General features: G+C 63.2%; 5 non-coding genes across 5 annotated transcripts; all 5 read left to right on the top strand.

Moving 5' to 3' along the window:
• The first annotated feature begins 1,211 nt into the window (after positions 1-1,211).
• Positions 1,212-1,330, top strand: LOC142864437 (5S ribosomal RNA). Its single transcript, XR_012914995.1, has one exon. It is a non-coding gene; the product is annotated as a 5S ribosomal RNA (ribosomal RNA).
• Positions 1,331-5,102: 3,772 nt separating this feature from the next.
• LOC142864436 (5S ribosomal RNA) lies at positions 5,103-5,221 on the top strand. The gene has a single exon (XR_012914994.1). It is a non-coding gene; the product is annotated as a 5S ribosomal RNA (ribosomal RNA).
• A 3,770-nt stretch (positions 5,222-8,991) lies between these two features.
• On the top strand, positions 8,992-9,110 carry LOC142864435 (5S ribosomal RNA). Its single transcript, XR_012914993.1, has one exon. It is a non-coding gene; the product is annotated as a 5S ribosomal RNA (ribosomal RNA).
• A 3,770-nt stretch (positions 9,111-12,880) lies between these two features.
• LOC142864434 (5S ribosomal RNA) lies at positions 12,881-12,999 on the top strand. The gene has a single exon (XR_012914992.1). It is a non-coding gene; the product is annotated as a 5S ribosomal RNA (ribosomal RNA).
• A 3,770-nt stretch (positions 13,000-16,769) lies between these two features.
• LOC142864433 (5S ribosomal RNA) lies at positions 16,770-16,888 on the top strand. The gene has a single exon (XR_012914991.1). It is a non-coding gene; the product is annotated as a 5S ribosomal RNA (ribosomal RNA).
• Positions 16,889-20,660: the final 3,772 nt, after the last annotated feature.

The following is a 20,660-nucleotide window of genomic DNA, read 5'->3' as shown; positions in this document are numbered from 1 at the left end:
ATTCCCACAGCAGCCAGTCGTGGGCTGAGGACACCTGGGGCGTTGGGAACTCCCTGGCTTCTCCTTGGTTTAACGTCTAGAGCTGCTTGTGAATCGCGCCGCCACACACACCCGAGCGCAGGTGTCTTCCGCACAGACTGCGGGCCTCGCTCTTCTGAATGCCGCTAGCTCGCCACCCACCCACCCACGGGTGAACCTGGTCAGGGTGCTTTCTCTCAGGGGCAGACTCTTTTCCGGGCGGGCTACCGGTGTCTCTGTTTGCTCGTTTCTTTCTTCCATTTCGGGAAAGTCTTCCTTGCTGGGTGTGGAAATCTCCTATGCCTTCCCAAGCCTATTCTGTCAGCTTTAAAATTCTCTTTCAGTTGCCACCCTCACAGATGGATTAGGAAACTCTTTCCGGTGCACTCATTAGTGAAATGACCTCCAGGAAGCTGGAATCCAATATCTAATGGCCGATTTTTAGCGAGTCCACACGCCAGGGTGGTCGGGGTCCAATGCAGCCCCGGCCAGGCCCAGGCCCCTTGGACTGGGCCACAGGAGGACACGGAGGAGGGTCCCGGCCCCCACGAAGCGGTGCCGGCAGTTCTCCACGGGCTTGGGCGTTTTCCAGAGGTAGGAGATGGAGGGGACTGATTTCTTCAGCGCCCCCCAAACCACGCCACCCCACCCCACCCATGGGACACATCCCCAGAGAGAGACGCCCCGTACACTGGCTGTGCCCCAGCCCTGGCCCGGGGGAATAGGCGGCAGCCCACCCACGGGGCGAGGGGGGGGCGCAGCTGAAAGGGGTTGTGGGGGAGGGCGGCCCCTGGCTGGGGTCAAAGGGCGAGCGTCCCGCGCGTGCGCAGTCAGCGGCAGCGACGCGCTGGGGGTGGGCAGCGGGTAGGTGAAGGAGGCCGGGCGAGGAGACGAGGGGGGCTGGGAGGGCTCCACCTTGGCGAGTCCAGCCGCGGAGGCGCATCTTGTGTGAGTGTGAGTGAGTGTGAGTGTGTGTGTGTGTGTATAGAGAGACAGCCCCCCACCCCGCCCCGCCCCGCCCCGCCCAGCCCCGCCCATCACCCCCATCCCTGGGAGCCCGCGGGACCCGGCCGGCGAACTCAACCGGCGCGGGGCCTGGGGCGGGAGGCGGGGCCTGGGGCGGGAGGAGGCGGCGGCGGGGAAGCCCAGAGAGGCTCGGCTTCTCGAGCGGGGCAGGGGCGCCCTCCGCCGCCGTCTAGGGCGACACCACCCTGAACGCCCCCGATCTCGTCTGGTCTCGGAAGCTAAGCAGGGTCGGGCCTGGTTAGTACTTGGATGGGAGACCGCCTGGGAATACCGGGTGCCACAGGCTGCTGCTTTTTTTTTTTTTTGCCTCTTGTTCTGTCCCCTTTCTGGGAGCGCGGCGGCGGCCCGGGGTGGGGGTCACCCCCACCCTCAGCGCCCGCGCGGTGCCTGGCGCCCCAGCCCGCACCGTGGGGCCTCCTCTTGTCCCAAGCCGCGACACCGCCGCCACGCGGCAGCATGCGTGGCATCTGGACTGTCAGGTCTCAGACCAAAGGTCTGCTCTGTGGGAACCGACACGCTGGAGGAAACCTTGAGAGTCTGAGAGGGGAGGGAGTTCCAGAAGAAGGCCAGGATGTCATTTTGAGGGAGTATGTGACCAGAACTCGTCCCGTTGCTTTTGGGGTTCTATGGGCTACACGCAGGAATCTTTGGTGGTGGCACCTGATGTTGGGGGATCCGGAGTCACACCCAGACCTGCTCCACAGGCCTCCTTTTACTTTTCTCTTCGGATTCATTATTTTTAAAAAGTGTCTCTTACCTCTAGGATTGCATTTTCTTTTCTCTCTCTTTTCAAGCAGATGATGGGAGTACAAGTATGCAGGTGACATGTGTTGCCCGTGCCCCCCTCCCCCCTGTGTTCTTTTTTTTTTTTTTTTTTTTTGAGACAGAGTCTCGTTTTGCTGCCCAGGCTAGAGTGAGTGCCATGGCGTCAGCCTAGCTCACAGCAACCTCAATCTCCGGGCTCAAGCAATCCTGCTGCCTCAGCCTCCCGAGTAGTTGGGACTACAGGCATGCACCACCACGCCCGGCTGTGTTTTTCTATATATATTAGTTGGCCAATTAATTTCTTTCTATTTTTAGTAGAGACGGGGTCTCGCTCTTGCTCAGGCTGGTTTCGAACTCCTGACCTGGAGCAATCCGCCCGCCTCGGCCTCCCAGAGAGCTAGGATTACAGGCGTGAGCCACCGCGCCCGGCCCCCCCTGTGTTCTTATTCATATACCTCTCATGTTGTTCCAGCGTATTGTGGGGGTACCAATGTTAAGGTCGGGTGCCTTGCCCTCTCCAAGCCTCCCCCCTCGGGTCAGAGCTTCAAGTGCGCCCATCCCCCAGTCGGTGCGCACCCACCCCATGCCTAATGGATGTGTATGCCCCTCCCCTCCCCCCACCCGCCCGACACCCACCCGATGAAGGTGATTCCTCTCTGTCCACTTAGGCGTCCATCCGTTCGTACCAATTTGCCGGTGAGCGCGCTCACGTGGTGCTCGTGTGTCCATTCTTGGGATACTTGGCTTACTGGAACGGGTTCCAGCTCTGGCCAGGAGAACACGAGAGGCGCCCTCTCACGGCTGCTCCTCACAGCCGAATGGCACTCCGTGGTGTCCACGCGCCACATTTTATTGATGCACTCCTGGATGGATGGGCACTCGGGTCGCTTCCACGTCTTTGCGATTGTGAATTGTGCCCTAACTGTAACCCTAACCCTTACCCAGCCCGTCTCCTCTGCCCCTGCCTGACGCACTCCTCCCCGGCCAGGCCCGTCACTGTCCTGGGCCCCCGCCTGACCGGCTCCTCCCCGCCCGGCCGGTCACCGTCCTCTGCCCCTGCCTGACACGCTCCTTCCCGCCCGGCCTCTCACCGTCCTCGGCCCCTGCCTGACCGGCTCCTCCGTCGCCCGGGCCTTCCAAGGGCTTGGTGTGGACGCTGCTTCCAGGAAGCCCTCCAGAAACCCGGCAGCAGGGTGGCCGCAGCAGTCTCCAGCAGCCGTCCCTAAGTCGCGTGAGTGCGGGGGACGTGCCCCCGCTGTGCCGCGGGGGCCCAGCCTGGTGTCTTCCCTGAGGCCCTGCGGCTGCCGGCTGGGCTGCCGCTCCCCGCAAGGGGAGAGCCGCGGAGGTGGGGACCGCCTCCTGATGGGGACGTACACGCAGCTCTCCACGTCGGATTCCGGGGCTCTCTGTCCTGCCCGAAGGCCCAGCTGGCCTGCGGGTCCTTAGAGTGGCAAAAACATCCGAAAACTGAGATTGAGGGTCCGGTGGGTGTCTGCACTTTTGTGCTGGGCACCCCAGGGAGGCCCGGGGGCTGGCTGGACAACGTGGTCTGCTGGGCGGGGGGGTTGGAGGAGCAACTGATGCCCTTTGCACTTTGGGTAGCAAGAGTCTGAGGTGTCTCTGAGCCCTGTGCCCTGTGAGGGGGGAGGCGGGGGGGAGGAGGAGGAGGAGGAGGAGGAGGAGGTGGGAAGGGCCGGGGCCTGCAGTCCTGTTCCCGGGGTGGCACGGCAAGTGGCTTCTTCCACAGGCTGCTTGGCCTGGGCTCCCTGCACCTGGGCCTTTGGAGGACCGGCCCTGTGCTTGCCAACACTTCCTGCAGGGACCCAGAGCTGGGAGGTGGCATCTCTCAGCCCTGGGTCGGGCAGAGCCCCAGCGGGCCATGCCCACAACCTCTGTCAGCACCGGTCCCCCAGAAGGCTCCTTTGGGACCAGGATTCTCTTGCGGTGACTCTTTAAGGTCTGGCCCCTGGATGGAGGGGCACCAGGAGTAGAGGAGCAGGAAGGGGAAGGGGGTGGCCATGCGAGGGGACACTTTGAGGCCGAGTCCCAGCTTCAGCCTGATCCTCCTGGGAACCCCGCTCTGAGACAAGGAGCCGGGCTTCGCATTCCCACAGCAGCCAGTCGTGGGCTGAGGACACCTGGGGCGTTGGGAACTCCCTGGCTTCTCCTTGGTTTAACGTCTAGAGCTGCTTGTGAATCGCGCCGCCACACACACCCGAGCGCAGGTGTCTTCCGCACAGACTGCGGGCCTCGCTCTTCTGAATGCCGCTAGCTCGCCACCCACCCACCCACGGGTGAACCTGGTCAGGGTGCTTTCTCTCAGGGGCAGACTCTTTTCCGGGCGGGCTACCGGTGTCTCTGTTTGCTCGTTTCTTTCTTCCATTTCGGGAAAGTCTTCCTTGCTGGGTGTGGAAATCTCCTATGCCTTCCCAAGCCTATTCTGTCAGCTTTAAAATTCTCTTTCAGTTGCCACCCTCACAGATGGATTAGGAAACTCTTTCCGGTGCACTCATTAGTGAAATGACCTCCAGGAAGCTGGAATCCAATATCTAATGGCCGATTTTTAGCGAGTCCACACGCCAGGGTGGTCGGGGTCCAATGCAGCCCCGGCCAGGCCCAGGCCCCTTGGACTGGGCCACAGGAGGACACGGAGGAGGGTCCCGGCCCCCACGAAGCGGTGCCGGCAGTTCTCCACGGGCTTGGGCGTTTTCCAGAGGTAGGAGATGGAGGGGACTGATTTCTTCAGCGCCCCCCAAACCACGCCACCCCACCCCACCCATGGGACACATCCCCAGAGAGAGACGCCCCGTACACTGGCTGTGCCCCAGCCCTGGCCCGGGGGAATAGGCGGCAGCCCACCCACGGGGCGAGGGGGGGGCGCAGCTGAAAGGGGTTGTGGGGGAGGGCGGCCCCTGGCTGGGGTCAAAGGGCGAGCGTCCCGCGCGTGCGCAGTCAGCGGCAGCGACGCGCTGGGGGTGGGCAGCGGGTAGGTGAAGGAGGCCGGGCGAGGAGACGAGGGGGGCTGGGAGGGCTCCACCTTGGCGAGTCCAGCCGCGGAGGCGCATCTTGTGTGAGTGTGAGTGAGTGTGAGTGTGTGTGTGTGTGTATAGAGAGACAGCCCCCCACCCCGCCCCGCCCCGCCCCGCCCAGCCCCGCCCATCACCCCCATCCCTGGGAGCCCGCGGGACCCGGCCGGCGAACTCAACCGGCCCGGGGCCTGGGGCGGGAGGCGGCGGCGGGGAAGCCCAGAGAGGCTCGGCTTCTCGAGCGGGGCAGGGGCGCCCTCCGCCGCCGTCTAGGGCGACACCACCCTGAACGCCCCCGATCTCGTCTGGTCTCGGAAGCTAAGCAGGGTCGGGCCTGGTTAGTACTTGGATGGGAGACCGCCTGGGAATACCGGGTGCCACAGGCTGCTGCTTTTTTTTTTTTTTGCCTCTTGTTCTGTCCCCTTTCTGGGAGCGCGGCGGCGGCCCGGGGTGGGGGTCACCCCCACCCTCAGCGCCCGCGCGGTGCCTGGCGCCCCAGCCCGCACCGTGGGGCCTCCTCTTGTCCCAAGCCGCGACACCGCCGCCACGCGGCAGCATGCGTGGCATCTGGACTGTCAGGTCTCAGACCGAAGGTCTGCTCTGTGGGAACCGACACGCTGGAGGAAACCTTGAGAGTCTGAGAGGGGAGGGAGTTCCAGAAGAAGGCCAGGATGTCATTTTGAGGGAGTATGTGACCAGAACTCGTCCCGTTGCTTTTGGGGTTCTATGGGCTACACGCAGGAATCTTTGGTGGTGGCACCTGATGTTGGGGGATCCGGAGTCACACCCAGACCTGCTCCACAGGCCTCCTTTTACTTTTCTCTTCGGATTCATTATTTTTAAAAAGTGTCTCTTACCTCTAGGATTGCATTTTCTTTTCTCTCTCTTTTCAAGCAGATGATGGGAGTACAAGTATGCAGGTGACATGTGTTGCCCGTGCCCCCCTCCCCCCTGTGTTTTTTTTTTTTTTTTTTTTTTGAGACAGAGTCTCGTTTTGCTGCCCAGGCTAGAGTGAGTGCCATGGCGTCAGCCTAGCTCACAGCAACCTCAATCTCCGGGCTCAAGCAATCCTGCTGCCTCAGCCTCCCGAGTAGTTGGGACTACAGGCATGCACCACCACGCCCGGCTGTGTTTTTCTATATATATTAGTTGGCCAATTAATTTCTTTCTATTTTTAGTAGAGACGGGGTCTCGCTCTTGCTCAGGCTGGTTTCGAACTCCTGACCTGGAGCAATCCGCCCGCCTCGGCCTCCCAGAGAGCTAGGATTACAGGCGTGAGCCACCGCGCCCGGCCCCCCCTGTGTTCTTATTCATATACCTCTCATGTTGTTCCAGCGTATTGTGGGGGTACCAATGTTAAGGTCGGGTGCCTTGCCCTCTCCAAGCCTCCCCCCTCGGGTCAGAGCTTCAAGTGCGCCCATCCCCCAGTCGGTGCGCACCCACCCCATGCCTAATGGATGTGTATGCCCCTCCCCTCCCCCCACCCGCCCGACACCCACCCGATGAAGGTGATTCCTCTCTGTCCACTTAGGCGTCCATCCGTTCGTACCAATTTGCCGGTGAGCGCGCTCACGTGGTGCTCGTGTGTCCATTCTTGGGATACTTGGCTTACTGGAACGGGTTCCAGCTCTGGCCAGGAGAACACGAGAGGCGCCCTCTCACGGCTGCTCCTCACAGCCGAATGGCACTCCGTGGTGTCCACGCGCCACATTTTATTGATGCACTCCTGGATGGATGGGCACTCGGGTCGCTTCCACGTCTTTGCGATTGTGAATTGTGCCCTAACTGTAACCCTAACCCTTACCCAGCCCGTCTCCTCTGCCCCTGCCTGACGCACTCCTCCCCGGCCAGGCCCGTCACTGTCCTGGGCCCCCGCCTGACCGGCTCCTCCCCGCCCGGCCGGTCACCGTCCTCTGCCCCTGCCTGACACGCTCCTTCCCGCCCGGCCTCTCACCGTCCTCGGCCCCTGCCTGACCGGCTCCTCCGTCGCCCGGGCCTTCCAAGGGCTTGGTGTGGACGCTGCTTCCAGGAAGCCCTCCAGAAACCCGGCAGCAGGGTGGCCGCAGCAGTCTCCAGCAGCCGTCCCTAAGTCGCGTGAGTGCGGGGGACGTGCCCCCGCTGTGCCGCGGGGGCCCAGCCTGGTGTCTTCCCTGAGGCCCTGCGGCTGCCGGCTGGGCTGCCGCTCCCCGCAAGGGGAGAGCCGCGGAGGTGGGGACCGCCTCCTGATGGGGACGTACACGCAGCTCTCCACGTCGGATTCCGGGGCTCTCTGTCCTGCCCGAAGGCCCAGCTGGCCTGCGGGTCCTTAGAGTGGCAAAAACATCCGAAAACTGAGATTGAGGGTCCGGTGGGTGTCTGCACTTTTGTGCTGGGCACCCCAGGGAGGCCCGGGGGCTGGCTGGACAACGTGGTCTGCTGGGCGGGGGGGTTGGAGGAGCAACTGATGCCCTTTGCACTTTGGGTAGCAAGAGTCTGAGGTGTCTCTGAGCCCTGTGCCCTGTGAGGGGGGAGGCGGGGGGGAGGAGGAGGAGGAGGAGGAGGAGGAGGTGGGAAGGGCCGGGGCCTGCAGTCCTGTTCCCGGGGTGGCACGGCAAGTGGCTTCTTCCACAGGCTGCTTGGCCTGGGCTCCCTGCACCTGGGCCTTTGGAGGACCGGCCCTGTGCTTGCCAACACTTCCTGCAGGGACCCAGAGCTGGGAGGTGGCATCTCTCAGCCCTGGGTCGGGCAGAGCCCCAGCGGGCCATGCCCACAACCTCTGTCAGCACCGGTCCCCCAGAAGGCTCCTTTGGGACCAGGATTCTCTTGCGGTGACTCTTTAAGGTCTGGCCCCTGGATGGAGGGGCACCAGGAGTAGAGGAGCAGGAAGGGGAAGGGGGTGGCCATGCGAGGGGACACTTTGAGGCCAAGTCCCAGCTTCAGCCTGATCCTCCTGGGAACCCCGCTCTGAGACAAGGAGCCGGGCTTCGCATTCCCACAGCAGCCAGTCGTGGGCTGAGGACACCTGGGGCGTTGGGAACTCCCTGGCTTCTCCTTGGTTTAACGTCTAGAGCTGCTTGTGAATCGCGCCGCCACACACACCCGAGCGCAGGTGTCTTCCGCACAGACTGCGGGCCTCGCTCTTCTGAATGCCGCTAGCTCGCCACCCACCCACCCACGGGTGAACCTGGTCAGGGTGCTTTCTCTCAGGGGCAGACTCTTTTCCGGGCGGGCTACCGGTGTCTCTGTTTGCTCGTTTCTTTCTTCCATTTCGGGAAAGTCTTCCTTGCTGGGTGTGGAAATCTCCTATGCCTTCCCAAGCCTATTCTGTCAGCTTTAAAATTCTCTTTCAGTTGCCACCCTCACAGATGGATTAGGAAACTCTTTCCGGTGCACTCATTAGTGAAATGACCTCCAGGAAGCTGGAATCCAATATCTAATGGCCGATTTTTAGCGAGTCCACACGCCAGGGTGGTCGGGGTCCAATGCAGCCCCGGCCAGGCCCAGGCCCCTTGGACTGGGCCACAGGAGGACACGGAGGAGGGTCCCGGCCCCCACGAAGCGGTGCCGGCAGTTCTCCACGGGCTTGGGCGTTTTCCAGAGGTAGGAGATGGAGGGGACTGATTTCTTCAGCGCCCCCCAAACCACGCCACCCCACCCCACCCATGGGACACATCCCCAGAGAGAGACGCCCCGTACACTGGCTGTGCCCCAGCCCTGGCCCGGGGGAATAGGCGGCAGCCCACCCACGGGGCGAGGGGGGGGCGCAGCTGAAAGGGGTTGTGGGGGAGGGCGGCCCCTGGCTGGGGTCAAAGGGCGAGCGTCCCGCGCGTGCGCAGTCAGCGGCAGCGACGCGCTGGGGGTGGGCAGCGGGTAGGTGAAGGAGGCCGGGCGAGGAGACGAGGGGGGCTGGGAGGGCTCCACCTTGGCGAGTCCAGCCGCGGAGGCGCATCTTGTGTGAGTGTGAGTGAGTGTGAGTGTGTGTGTGTGTGTATAGAGAGACAGCCCCCCACCCCGCCCCGCCCCGCCCCGCCCAGCCCCGCCCATCACCCCCATCCCTGGGAGCCCGCGGGACCCGGCCGGCGAACTCAACCGGCCCGGGGCCTGGGGCGGGAGGCGGCGGCGGGGAAGCCCAGAGAGGCTCGGCTTCTCGAGCGGGGCAGGGGCGCCCTCCGCCGCCGTCTAGGGCGACACCACCCTGAACGCCCCCGATCTCGTCTGGTCTCGGAAGCTAAGCAGGGTCGGGCCTGGTTAGTACTTGGATGGGAGACCGCCTGGGAATACCGGGTGCCACAGGCTGCTGCTTTTTTTTTTTTTTGCCTCTTGTTCTGTCCCCTTTCTGGGAGCGCGGCGGCGGCCCGGGGTGGGGGTCACCCCCACCCTCAGCGCCCGCGCGGTGCCTGGCGCCCCAGCCCGCACCGTGGGGCCTCCTCTTGTCCCAAGCCGCGACACCGCTGCCACGCGGCAGCATGCGTGGCATCTGGACTGTCAGGTCTCAGACCAAAGGTCTGCTCTGTGGGAACCGACACGCTGGAGGAAACCTTGAGAGTCTGAGAGGGGAGGGAGTTCCAGAAGAAGGCCAGGATGTCATTTTGAGGGAGTATGTGACCAGAACTCGTCCCGTTGCTTTTGGGGTTCTATGGGCTACACGCAGGAATCTTTGGTGGTGGCACCTGATGTTGGGGGATCCGGAGTCACACCCAGACCTGCTCCACAGGCCTCCTTTTACTTTTCTCTTCGGATTCATTATTTTTAAAAAGTGTCTCTTACCTCTAGGATTGCATTTTCTTTTCTCTCTCTTTTCAAGCAGATGATGGGAGTACAAGTATGCAGGTGACATGTGTTGCCCGTGCCCCCCTCCCCCCTGTGTTTTTTTTTTTTTTTTTTTTTTGAGACAGAGTCTCGTTTTGCTGCCCAGGCTAGAGTGAGTGCCATGGCGTCAGCCTAGCTCACAGCAACCTCAATCTCCGGGCTCAAGCAATCCTGCTGCCTCAGCCTCCCGAGTAGTTGGGACTACAGGCATGCACCACCACGCCCGGCTGTGTTTTTCTATATATATTAGTTGGCCAATTAATTTCTTTCTATTTTTAGTAGAGACGGGGTCTCGCTCTTGCTCAGGCTGGTTTCGAACTCCTGACCTGGAGCAATCCGCCCGCCTCGGCCTCCCAGAGAGCTAGGATTACAGGCGTGAGCCACCGCGCCCGGCCCCCCCTGTGTTCTTATTCATATACCTCTCATGTTGTTCCAGCGTATTGTGGGGGTACCAATGTTAAGGTCGGGTGCCTTGCCCTCTCCAAGCCTCCCCCCTCGGGTCAGAGCTTCAAGTGCGCCCATCCCCCAGTCGGTGCGCACCCACCCCATGCCTAATGGATGTGTATGCCCCTCCCCTCCCCCCACCCGCCCGACACCCACCCGATGAAGGTGATTCCTCTCTGTCCACTTAGGCGTCCATCCGTTCGTACCAATTTGCCGGTGAGCGCGCTCACGTGGTGCTCGTGTGTCCATTCTTGGGATACTTGGCTTACTGGAACGGGTTCCAGCTCTGGCCAGGAGAACACGAGAGGCGCCCTCTCACGGCTGCTCCTCACAGCCGAATGGCACTCCGTGGTGTCCACGCGCCACATTTTATTGATGCACTCCTGGATGGATGGGCACTCGGGTCGCTTCCACGTCTTTGCGATTGTGAATTGTGCCCTAACTGTAACCCTAACCCTTACCCAGCCCGTCTCCTCTGCCCCTGCCTGACGCACTCCTCCCCGGCCAGGCCCGTCACTGTCCTGGGCCCCCGCCTGACCGGCTCCTCCCCGCCCGGCCGGTCACCGTCCTCTGCCCCTGCCTGACACGCTCCTTCCCGCCCGGCCTCTCACCGTCCTCGGCCCCTGCCTGACCGGCTCCTCCGTCGCCCGGGCCTTCCAAGGGCTTGGTGTGGACGCTGCTTCCAGGAAGCCCTCCAGAAACCCGGCAGCAGGGTGGCCGCAGCAGTCTCCAGCAGCCGTCCCTAAGTCGCGTGAGTGCGGGGGACGTGCCCCCGCTGTGCCGCGGGGGCCCAGCCTGGTGTCTTCCCTGAGGCCCTGCGGCTGCCGGCTGGGCTGCCGCTCCCCGCAAGGGGAGAGCCGCGGAGGTGGGGACCGCCTCCTGATGGGGACGTACACGCAGCTCTCCACGTCGGATTCCGGGGCTCTCTGTCCTGCCCGAAGGCCCAGCTGGCCTGCGGGTCCTTAGAGTGGCAAAAACATCCGAAAACTGAGATTGAGGGTCCGGTGGGTGTCTGCACTTTTGTGCTGGGCACCCCAGGGAGGCCCGGGGGCTGGCTGGACAACGTGGTCTGCTGGGCGGGGGGGTTGGAGGAGCAACTGATGCCCTTTGCACTTTGGGTAGCAAGAGTCTGAGGTGTCTCTGAGCCCTGTGCCCTGTGAGGGGGGAGGCGGGGGGGAGGAGGAGGAGGAGGAGGAGGAGGAGGTGGGAAGGGCCGGGGCCTGCAGTCCTGTTCCCGGGGTGGCACGGCAAGTGGCTTCTTCCACAGGCTGCTTGGCCTGGGCTCCCTGCACCTGGGCCTTTGGAGGACCGGCCCTGTGCTTGCCAACACTTCCTGCAGGGACCCAGAGCTGGGAGGTGGCATCTCTCAGCCCTGGGTCGGGCAGAGCCCCAGCGGGCCATGCCCACAACCTCTGTCAGCACCGGTCCCCCAGAAGGCTCCTTTGGGACCAGGATTCTCTTGCGGTGACTCTTTAAGGTCTGGCCCCTGGATGGAGGGGCACCAGGAGTAGAGGAGCAGGAAGGGGAAGGGGGTGGCCATGCGAGGGGACACTTTGAGGCCGAGTCCCAGCTTCAGCCTGATCCTCCTGGGAACCCCGCTCTGAGACAAGGAGCCGGGCTTCGCATTCCCACAGCAGCCAGTCGTGGGCTGAGGACACCTGGGGCGTTGGGAACTCCCTGGCTTCTCCTTGGTTTAACGTCTAGAGCTGCTTGTGAATCGCGCCGCCACACACACCCGAGCGCAGGTGTCTTCCGCACAGACTGCGGGCCTCGCTCTTCTGAATGCCGCTAGCTCGCCACCCACCCACCCACGGGTGAACCTGGTCAGGGTGCTTTCTCTCAGGGGCAGACTCTTTTCCGGGCGGGCTACCGGTGTCTCTGTTTGCTCGTTTCTTTCTTCCATTTCGGGAAAGTCTTCCTTGCTGGGTGTGGAAATCTCCTATGCCTTCCCAAGCCTATTCTGTCAGCTTTAAAATTCTCTTTCAGTTGCCACCCTCACAGATGGATTAGGAAACTCTTTCCGGTGCACTCATTAGTGAAATGACCTCCAGGAAGCTGGAATCCAATATCTAATGGCCGATTTTTAGCGAGTCCACACGCCAGGGTGGTCGGGGTCCAATGCAGCCCCGGCCAGGCCCAGGCCCCTTGGACTGGGCCACAGGAGGACACGGAGGAGGGTCCCGGCCCCCACGAAGCGGTGCCGGCAGTTCTCCACGGGCTTGGGCGTTTTCCAGAGGTAGGAGATGGAGGGGACTGATTTCTTCAGCGCCCCCCAAACCACGCCACCCCACCCCACCCATGGGACACATCCCCAGAGAGAGACGCCCCGTACACTGGCTGTGCCCCAGCCCTGGCCCGGGGGAATAGGCGGCAGCCCACCCACGGGGCGAGGGGGGGGCGCAGCTGAAAGGGGTTGTGGGGGAGGGCGGCCCCTGGCTGGGGTCAAAGGGCGAGCGTCCCGCGCGTGCGCAGTCAGCGGCAGCGACGCGCTGGGGGTGGGCAGCGGGTAGGTGAAGGAGGCCGGGCGAGGAGACGAGGGGGGCTGGGAGGGCTCCACCTTGGCGAGTCCAGCCGCGGAGGCGCATCTTGTGTGAGTGTGAGTGAGTGTGAGTGTGTGTGTGTGTGTATAGAGAGACAGCCCCCCACCCCGCCCCGCCCCGCCCCGCCCAGCCCCGCCCATCACCCCCATCCCTGGGAGCCCGCGGGACCCGGCCGGCGAACTCAACCGGCCCGGGGCCTGGGGCGGGAGGCGGCGGCGGGGAAGCCCAGAGAGGCTCGGCTTCTCGAGCGGGGCAGGGGCGCCCTCCGCCGCCGTCTAGGGCGACACCACCCTGAACGCCCCCGATCTCGTCTGGTCTCGGAAGCTAAGCAGGGTCGGGCCTGGTTAGTACTTGGATGGGAGACCGCCTGGGAATACCGGGTGCCACAGGCTGCTGCTTTTTTTTTTTTTTGCCTCTTGTTCTGTCCCCTTTCTGGGAGCGCGGCGGCGGCCCGGGGTGGGGGTCACCCCCACCCTCAGCGCCCGCGCGGTGCCTGGCGCCCCAGCCCGCACCGTGGGGCCTCCTCTTGTCCCAAGCCGCGACACCGCCGCCACGCGGCAGCATGCGTGGCATCTGGACTGTCAGGTCTCAGACCGAAGGTCTGCTCTGTGGGAACCGACACGCTGGAGGAAACCTTGAGAGTCTGAGAGGGGAGGGAGTTCCAGAAGAAGGCCAGGATGTCATTTTGAGGGAGTATGTGACCAGAACTCGTCCCGTTGCTTTTGGGGTTCTATGGGCTACACGCAGGAATCTTTGGTGGTGGCACCTGATGTTGGGGGATCCGGAGTCACACCCAGACCTGCTCCACAGGCCTCCTTTTACTTTTCTCTTCGGATTCATTATTTTTAAAAAGTGTCTCTTACCTCTAGGATTGCATTTTCTTTTCTCTCTCTTTTCAAGCAGATGATGGGAGTACAAGTATGCAGGTGACATGTGTTGCCCGTGCCCCCCTCCCCCCTGTGTTTTTTTTTTTTTTTTTTTTTTGAGACAGAGTCTCGTTTTGCTGCCCAGGCTAGAGTGAGTGCCATGGCGTCAGCCTAGCTCACAGCAACCTCAATCTCCGGGCTCAAGCAATCCTGCTGCCTCAGCCTCCCGAGTAGTTGGGACTACAGGCATGCACCACCACGCCCGGCTGTGTTTTTCTATATATATTAGTTGGCCAATTAATTTCTTTCTATTTTTAGTAGAGACGGGGTCTCGCTCTTGCTCAGGCTGGTTTCGAACTCCTGACCTGGAGCAATCCGCCCGCCTCGGCCTCCCAGAGAGCTAGGATTACAGGCGTGAGCCACCGCGCCCGGCCCCCCCTGTGTTCTTATTCATATACCTCTCATGTTGTTCCAGCGTATTGTGGGGGTACCAATGTTAAGGTCGGGTGCCTTGCCCTCTCCAAGCCTCCCCCCTCGGGTCAGAGCTTCAAGTGCGCCCATCCCCCAGTCGGTGCGCACCCACCCCATGCCTAATGGATGTGTATGCCCCTCCCCTCCCCCCACCCGCCCGACACCCACCCGATGAAGGTGATTCCTCTCTGTCCACTTAGGCGTCCATCCGTTCGTACCAATTTGCCGGTGAGCGCGCTCACGTGGTGCTCGTGTGTCCATTCTTGGGATACTTGGCTTACTGGAACGGGTTCCAGCTCTGGCCAGGAGAACACGAGAGGCGCCCTCTCACGGCTGCTCCTCACAGCCGAATGGCACTCCGTGGTGTCCACGCGCCACATTTTATTGATGCACTCCTGGATGGATGGGCACTCGGGTCGCTTCCACGTCTTTGCGATTGTGAATTGTGCCCTAACTGTAACCCTAACCCTTACCCAGCCCGTCTCCTCTGCCCCTGCCTGACGCACTCCTCCCCGGCCAGGCCCGTCACTGTCCTGGGCCCCCGCCTGACCGGCTCCTCCCCGCCCGGCCGGTCACCGTCCTCTGCCCCTGCCTGACACGCTCCTTCCCGCCCGGCCTCTCACCGTCCTCGGCCCCTGCCTGACCGGCTCCTCCGTCGCCCGGGCCTTCCAAGGGCTTGGTGTGGACGCTGCTTCCAGGAAGCCCTCCAGAAACCCGGCAGCAGGGTGGCCGCAGCAGTCTCCAGCAGCCGTCCCTAAGTCGCGTGAGTGCGGGGGACGTGCCCCCGCTGTGCCGCGGGGGCCCAGCCTGGTGTCTTCCCTGAGGCCCTGCGGCTGCCGGCTGGGCTGCCGCTCCCCGCAAGGGGAGAGCCGCGGAGGTGGGGACCGCCTCCTGATGGGGACGTACACGCAGCTCTCCACGTCGGATTCCGGGGCTCTCTGTCCTGCCCGAAGGCCCAGCTGGCCTGCGGGTCCTTAGAGTGGCAAAAACATCCGAAAACTGAGATTGAGGGTCCGGTGGGTGTCTGCACTTTTGTGCTGGGCACCCCAGGGAGGCCCGGGGGCTGGCTGGACAACGTGGTCTGCTGGGCGGGGGGGTTGGAGGAGCAACTGATGCCCTTTGCACTTTGGGTAGCAAGAGTCTGAGGTGTCTCTGAGCCCTGTGCCCTGTGAGGGGGGAGGCGGGGGGGAGGAGGAGGAGGAGGAGGAGGAGGAGGTGGGAAGGGCCGGGGCCTGCAGTCCTGTTCCCGGGGTGGCACGGCAAGTGGCTTCTTCCACAGGCTGCTTGGCCTGGGCTCCCTGCACCTGGGCCTTTGGAGGACCGGCCCTGTGCTTGCCAACACTTCCTGCAGGGACCCAGAGCTGGGAGGTGGCATCTCTCAGCCCTGGGTCGGGCAGAGCCCCAGCGGGCCATGCCCACAACCTCTGTCAGCACCGGTCCCCCAGAAGGCTCCTTTGGGACCAGGATTCTCTTGCGGTGACTCTTTAAGGTCTGGCCCCTGGATGGAGGGGCACCAGGAGTAGAGGAGCAGGAAGGGGAAGGGGGTGGCCATGCGAGGGGACACTTTGAGGCCAAGTCCCAGCTTCAGCCTGATCCTCCTGGGAACCCCGCTCTGAGACAAGGAGCCGGGCTTCGCATTCCCACAGCAGCCAGTCGTGGGCTGAGGACACCTGGGGCGTTGGGAACTCCCTGGCTTCTCCTTGGTTTAACGTCTAGAGCTGCTTGTGAATCGCGCCGCCACACACACCCGAGCGCAGGTGTCTTCCGCACAGACTGCGGGCCTCGCTCTTCTGAATGCCGCTAGCTCGCCACCCACCCACCCACGGGTGAACCTGGTCAGGGTGCTTTCTCTCAGGGGCAGACTCTTTTCCGGGCGGGCTACCGGTGTCTCTGTTTGCTCGTTTCTTTCTTCCATTTCGGGAAAGTCTTCCTTGCTGGGTGTGGAAATCTCCTATGCCTTCCCAAGCCTATTCTGTCAGCTTTAAAATTCTCTTTCAGTTGCCACCCTCACAGATGGATTAGGAAACTCTTTCCGGTGCACTCATTAGTGAAATGACCTCCAGGAAGCTGGAATCCAATATCTAATGGCCGATTTTTAGCGAGTCCACACGCCAGGGTGGTCGGGGTCCAATGCAGCCCCGGCCAGGCCCAGGCCCCTTGGACTGGGCCACAGGAGGACACGGAGGAGGGTCCCGGCCCCCACGAAGCGGTGCCGGCAGTTCTCCACGGGCTTGGGCGTTTTCCAGAGGTAGGAGATGGAGGGGACTGATTTCTTCAGCGCCCCCCAAACCACGCCACCCCACCCCACCCATGGGACACATCCCCAGAGAGAGACGCCCCGTACACTGGCTGTGCCCCAGCCCTGGCCCGGGGGAATAGGCGGCAGCCCACCCACGGGGCGAGGGGGGGGCGCAGCTGAAAGGGGTTGTGGGGGAGGGCGGCCCCTGGCTGGGGTCAAAGGGCGAGCGTCCCGCGCGTGCGCAGTCAGCGGCAGCGACGCGCTGGGGGTGGGCAGCGGGTAGGTGAAGGAGGCCGGGCGAGGAGACGAGGGGGGCTGGGAGGGCTCCACCTTGGCGAGTCCAGCCGCGGAGGCGCATCTTGTGTGAGTGTGAGTGAGTGTGAGTGTGTGTGTGTGTGTATAGAGAGACAGCCCCCCACCCCGCCCCGCCCCGCCCCGCCCAGCCCCGCCCATCACCCCCATCCCTGGGAGCCCGCGGGACCCGGCCGGCGAACTCAACCGGCCCGGGGCCTGGGGCGGGAGGCGGCGGCGGGGAAGCCCAGAGAGGCTCGGCTTCTCGAGCGGGGCAGGGGCGCCCTCCGCCGCCGTCTAGGGCGACACCACCCTGAACGCCCCCGATCTCGTCTGGTCTCGGAAGCTAAGCAGGGTCGGGCCTGGTTAGTACTTGGATGGGAGACCGCCTGGGAATACCGGGTGCCACAGGCTGCTGCTTTTTTTTTTTTTTGCCTCTTGTTCTGTCCCCTTTCTGGGAGCGCGGCGGCGGCCCGGGGTGGGGGTCACCCCCACCCTCAGCGCCCGCGCGGTGCCTGGCGCCCCAGCCCGCACCGTGGGGCCTCCTCTTGTCCCAAGCCGCGACACCGCCGCCACGCGGCAGCATGCGTGGCATCTGGACTGTCAGGTCTCAGACCAAAGGTCTGCTCTGTGGGAACCGACACGCTGGAGGAAACCTTGAGAGTCTGAGAGGGGAGGGAGTTCCAGAAGAAGGCCAGGATGTCATTTTGAGGGAGTATGTGACCAGAACTCGTCCCGTTGCTTTTGGGGTTCTATGGGCTACACGCAGGAATCTTTGGTGGTGGCACCTGATGTTGGGGGATCCGGAGTCACACCCAGACCTGCTCCACAGGCCTCCTTTTACTTTTCTCTTCGGATTCATTATTTTTAAAAAGTGTCTCTTACCTCTAGGATTGCATTTTCTTTTCTCTCTCTTTTCAAGCAGATGATGGGAGTACAAGTATGCAGGTGACATGTGTTGCCCGTGCCCCCCTCCCCCCTGTGTTCTTTTTTTTTTTTTTTTTTTTTGAGACAGAGTCTCGTTTTGCTGCCCAGGCTAGAGTGAGTGCCATGGCGTCAGCCTAGCTCACAGCAACCTCAATCTCCGGGCTCAAGCAATCCTGCTGCCTCAGCCTCCCGAGTAGTTGGGACTACAGGCATGCACCACCACGCCCGGCTGTGTTTTTCTATATATATTAGTTGGCCAATTAATTTCTTTCTATTTTTAGTAGAGACGGGGTCTCGCTCTTGCTCAGGCTGGTTTCGAACTCCTGACCTGGAGCAATCCGCCCGCCTCGGCCTCCCAGAGAGCTAGGATTACAGGCGTGAGCCACCGCGCCCGGCCCCCCCTGTGTTCTTATTCATATACCTCTCATGTTGTTCCAGCGTATTGTGGGGGTACCAATGTTAAGGTCGGGTGCCTTGCCCTCTCCAAGCCTCCCCCCTCGGGTCAGAGCTTCAAGTGCGCCCATCCCCCAGTCGGTGCGCACCCACCCCATGCCTAATGGATGTGTATGCCCCTCCCCTCCCCCCACCCGCCCGACACCCACCCGATGAAGGTGATTCCTCTCTGTCCACTTAGGCGTCCATCCGTTCGTACCAATTTGCCGGTGAGCGCGCTCACGTGGTGCTCGTGTGTCCATTCTTGGGATACTTGGCTTACTGGAACGGGTTCCAGCTCTGGCCAGGAGAACACGAGAGGCGCCCTCTCACGGCTGCTCCTCACAGCCGAATGGCACTCCGTGGTGTCCACGCGCCACATTTTATTGATGCACTCCTGGATGGATGGGCACTCGGGTCGCTTCCACGTCTTTGCGATTGTGAATTGTGCCCTAACTGTAACCCTAACCCTTACCCAGCCCGTCTCCTCTGCCCCTGCCTGACGCACTCCTCCCCGGCCAGGCCCGTCACTGTCCTGGGCCCCCGCCTGACCGGCTCCTCCCCGCCCGGCCGGTCACCGTCCTCTGCCCCTGCCTGACACGCTCCTTCCCGCCCGGCCTCTCACCGTCCTCGGCCCCTGCCTGACCGGCTCCTCCGTCGCCCGGGCCTTCCAAGGGCTTGGTGTGGACGCTGCTTCCAGGAAGCCCTCCAGAAACCCGGCAGCAGGGTGGCCGCAGCAGTCTCCAGCAGCCGTCCCTAAGTCGCGTGAGTGCGGGGGACGTGCCCCCGCTGTGCCGCGGGGGCCCAGCCTGGTGTCTTCCCTGAGGCCCTGCGGCTGCCGGCTGGGCTGCCGCTCCCCGCAAGGGGAGAGCCGCGGAGGTGGGGACCGCCTCCTGATGGGGACGTACACGCAGCTCTCCACGTCGGATTCCGGGGCTCTCTGTCCTGCCCGAAGGCCCAGCTGGCCTGCGGGTCCTTAGAGTGGCAAAAACATCCGAAAACTGAGATTGAGGGTCCGGTGGGTGTCTGCACTTTTGTGCTGGGCACCCCAGGGAGGCCCGGGGGCTGGCTGGACAACGTGGTCTGCTGGGCGGGGGGGTTGGAGGAGCAACTGATGCCCTTTGCACTTTGGGTAGCAAGAGTCTGAGGTGTCTCTGAGCCCTGTGCCCTGTGAGGGGGGAGGCGGGGGGGAGGAGGAGGAGGAGGAGGAGGAGGAGGTGGGAAGGGCCGGGGCCTGCAGTCCTGTTCCCGGGGTGGCACGGCAAGTGGCTTCTTCCACAGGCTGCTTGGCCTGGGCTCCCTGCACCTGGGCCTTTGGAGGACCGGCCCTGTGCTTGCCAACACTTCCTGCAGGGACCCAGAGCTGGGAGGTGGCATCTCTCAGCCCTGGGTCGGGCAGAGCCCCAGCGGGCCATGCCCACAACCTCTGTCAGCACCGGTCCCCCAGAAGGCTCCTTTGGGACCAGGATTCTCTTGCGGTGACTCTTTAAGGTCTGGCCCCTGGATGGAGGGGCACCAGGAGTAGAGGAGCAGGAAGGGGAAGGGGGTGGCCATGCGAGGGGACACTTTGAGGCCGAGTCCCAGCTTCAGCCTGATCCTCCTGGGAACCCCGCTCTGAGACAAGGAGCCGGGCTTCGCATTCCCACAGCAGCCAGTCGTGGGCTGAGGACACCTGGGGCGTTGGGAACTCCCTGGCTTCTCCTTGGTTTAACGTCTAGAGCTGCTTGTGAATCGCGCCGCCACACACACCCGAGCGCAGGTGTCTTCCGCACAGACTGCGGGCCTCGCTCTTCTGAATGCCGCTAGCTCGCCACCCACCCACCCACGGGTGAACCTGGTCAGGGTGCTTTCTCTCAGGGGCAGACTCTTTTCCGGGCGGGCTACCGGTGTCTCTGTTTGCTCGTTTCTTTCTTCCATTTCGGGAAAGTCTTCCTTGCTGGGTGTGGAAATCTCCTATGCCTTCCCAAGCCTATTCTGTCAGCTTTAAAATTCTCTTTCAGTTGCCACCCTCACAGATGGATTAGGAAACTCTTTCCGGTGCACTCATTAGTGAAATGACCTCCAGGAAGCTGGAATCCAATATCTAATGGCCGATTTTTAGCGAGTCCACACGCCAGGGTGGTCGGGGTCCAATGCAGCCCCGGCCAGGCCCAGGCCCCTTGGACTGGGCCACAGGAGGACACGGAGGAGGGTCCCGGCCCCCACGAAGCGGTGCCGGCAGTTCTCCACGGGCTTGGGCGTTTTCCAGAGGTAGGAGATGGAGGGGACTGATTTCTTCAGCGCCCCCCAAACCACGCCACCCCACCCCACCCATGGGACACATCCCCAGAGAGAGACGCCCCGTACACTGGCTGTGCCCCAGCCCTGGCCCGGGGGAATAGGCGGCAGCCCACCCACGGGGCGAGGGGGGGGCGCAGCTGAAAGGGGTTGTGGGGGAGGGCGGCCCCTGGCTGGGGTCAAAGGGCGAGCGTCCCGCGCGTGCGCAGTCAGCGGCAGCGACGCGCTGGGGGTGGGCAGCGGGTAGGTGAAGGAGGCCGGGCGAGGAGACGAGGGGGGCTGGGAGGGCTCCACCTTGGCGAGTCCAGCCGCGGAGGCGCATCTTGTGTGAGTGTGAGTGAGTGTGAGTGTGTGTGTGTGTGTATAGAGAGACAGCCCCCCACCCCGCCCCGCCCCACCCCGCCCCGCCCCGCCCATCACCCCCATCCCTGGGAGCCCGCGGGACCCGGCCGGCGAACTCAACCGGCCCGGGGCCTGGGGCGGGAGGCGGCGGCGGGGAAGCCCAGAGAGGCTCGGCTTCTCGAGCGGGGCAGGGGCGCCCTCCGCCGCC

The sequence above is a fragment of the Microcebus murinus genome, chromosome 25 (assembly GCF_040939455.1).
Source record: "Microcebus murinus isolate Inina chromosome 25, M.murinus_Inina_mat1.0, whole genome shotgun sequence".
NCBI classification, from domain to species: Eukaryota; Metazoa; Chordata; class Mammalia; order Primates; family Cheirogaleidae; genus Microcebus; species Microcebus murinus.
This window is presented reverse-complemented; position numbering and strand designations above follow the sequence as displayed.